Raw genomic sequence first — 3,104 nt, forward strand, 5'->3', positions numbered from 1 at the left:
AAATAACAACTCAGTACCGGACGCCTACCCCCTTCCGCGCATCCACCATATCTTGGATCGGTTACGAAATGCTAAATACATAAGCAGCATCGATCTGAAGGACGGATACTGGCAGATCCCAATGGATCCCAACAGCAAACCATATACTGCCTTCACGGTACCGGGACGGGGACTATTCCAATGGCGCGTGTTGCCATTCGGTTTACACTCAGCCCCCGCCACATTCCAACGGGCTCTGGACCAGGTTATTGGAGCTGACTTAGAACCACATGCGTTTGCTTACTTAGACGACATTATTGTAACAGGGACCTCATTGCAACATCACTGGACAAATCTGAAAAAAGTATTCCACAGACTGAAAGCTGCAAACTTAAAGATCAACATAGACAAGTGTGAATTCTTTCAGACGGAAACTAAGTACCTAGGCCACGTAGTAAGTGCACAAGGCATCCACACGGACCCGGATAAGGTAGCCGCGATTCAAAACTTCCAACCTCCAAACAACCTCAGACAGCTGCGACAGTTTATCGGCATCGCGTCATGGTATCGACGCTTTGTACCAGACTTTGCTCAAGTAATACACCCGTTAACAAGTATGTTAAAAAAGGGAAAACATTGGAGGTGGAAGGAAGCACAACAAGAGGCATTTACCAGAATCAAAACCCTCCTGACCGAAGCACCCATTCTGACCTGTCCGGACTTCAACATAAGATTCTGCTTACAAACCGATGCCAGTAACATAGGTCTTGGAGCAGTATTAACGCAGGAAATCGAGGGCCAAGAACGGATAATAGCGTACGCCAGTAGACATCTCTCCAGTACGGAAATAAATTACTCAGCCACGGAAAAGGAATGCCTTGCCATTGTATGGGCAATACGAAAAATGAGGACCTACTTGGAGGGTTACGAGTTTACGGTAATAACCGACCATCTAGCTCTCAAGTGGCTAAACTCGATTGAAAATCCTACTGGACGAGTGGCGAGATGGGCATTGGAACTCCAACAATACCGCTTTGATGTCCAGTATCGCCGAGGGAAACTCAATGTGGTGGCCGATGCTCTTTCACGTCAACCAACAGATATACTAAGGCATATCCAAGCAGATTCCAAGAGCAGGCATGAGGACAAATAGTATCAAAAGCGGTTGGAAGAGCTCAAGCGTCATCCACAACAGAATCCCGACTATACTGTTTGTAATAATCAACTGTATAGACATCTGCCCAAGGACACAACAAAGTACCAGGACAACAGTTGGAGGTTATGCGTACCCAAACCCCTGCGGACACGTATAATCCAGGAAAATCATGACAACGTACATGCCGGACACTTTGGGATTCGGAAGACGATCACAAGAGTGCAAAACCAATACTACTGGCCGGGAATGTCGCGAGATATTGCGAGACATGTCAAGGCTTGTGAATCCTGTCAAAAATATAAGCCAAATCTAAATAAACCAGCAGGATTAATGCTATCAACCGTCCCAGACGAACCATTCGCTGTAGTATCCGCTGACTTCATTGGACCCTTACCACGGTCTAAGTCAGGGAATACCATGCTATTGGTAATAGTGGACAAATTCACCAAATGGACGGAGCTCATTGCCATGCGTCGCGCCACCAGTGAAAATACCATCAAGGCATTTAGAGAAAGAGTATTGGCGAGATTCGGAGCCCCAAAGATTGTCATCACCGACAACGGGCCACAATTCGTCAGTAATTTGTTTAAAGGATGGCTGGAGAAAATAAATGTGAAACACCAGCTCACTGCACCATACACGCCGCAAGAAAATCCGACGGAACGCACAAATCGGACAGTGAAAACCCTCATGTCTCAACTAGTACAGGAACAACACACCACATGGGGCGAACTACTACCGGAGATCATGCTAGCGATCAATACAGCTTCGTCAGACTCCACCAAATACAGCCCAGCATATTTACTTCAGGGGCGCGAACCTAGATTACCGGCGTCATTCTTTGACGAATGCACCCCTGGAAATGCCGAAGCCTCGCTAACACCAATCACACGAGCACGCAAACTCCAAAGAGTATTCAAAAATGTCAGAGAGAACCTTCGGAGCGCTGCAGACACCCAAGCACACTATTATAACCTACGGAGAAGAAATTGGAAGCCGCAACTCAACCAGATCGTTTGGGTGAAACAACATCACTTGTCTAAAGCTGCAAACGACTTCACCGCTAAACTAGCACCACGATACAATGGTCCATACAAAGTACAAAGTTTTATCTCACCGGTGATAGTACGTCTCACTCCATGCAAAGCAGGAAGACCAATCACAGCCCACGTTGCCGATCTTAGAGTGCACAACAGTGATAATATCAAAGAGCAAGAGTAATAAGGAAAAAAACCACGACCTACGAAATCAGGAAGCACCGTTAAGGGAAAAAAAAATAACCTTCATCAAGTACCCAAAAGTACATCAGTCAGACTTAAACCTCTAAACTATACACACGGATCAAAATCAATTACAGCAATATGTCAAATACAACAAATAACACAGCAACTAAGAAGCCCATCGATGACGAGAAATTCTTAGCAACCGCGACAAAATGTCGCGAACAAATAGAAGCGCTTAATGCCGCTAGGCCACGCAGCCAGTTGTTACCGAACGCATCGGAACCAGCCAGCCAAAAGAATAAGGTAGAATATGCAAGGAGAATGTCCGTAGCGCCAGGCAGAAATGGTCAACCAACGCCCCGCCAAAAGGCTATAATTTTGTATAAAAAACCAACACCTCGTGTGAAAGCAGTAAAGGGGCCCAGTCACGCTACACCCAAGATGCTACCAAGCGACCGCATGGAAAAAGGAAAAGCCGACGGATGGCGAACAAAGTCAAGCAACGTAAAAGAAGCTGAGACCCCTACCGAGACATCCGGTAACATGCTCAACGAATTAGATATGGCCGCACTAACCGACGAGTTGCAATACAGTGACAATAACCTGATGGACCTGCTTAATCGAATCGAAACACCAGCACCTGCAGTCATCGATGACGTCTTGCAACAAATTCTAGCAGGACAGGTACAAAACGCGGTTCCCAGTACGAAAGAGCCCGATAACGCCATTAGCAACATCGAGGTAGT

Source organism: Teleopsis dalmanni, chromosome 1 (genome assembly GCF_002237135.1).
Source record: "Teleopsis dalmanni isolate 2A chromosome 1, ASM223713v2, whole genome shotgun sequence".
Classification (NCBI taxonomy): domain Eukaryota; kingdom Metazoa; phylum Arthropoda; class Insecta; order Diptera; family Diopsidae; genus Teleopsis; species Teleopsis dalmanni.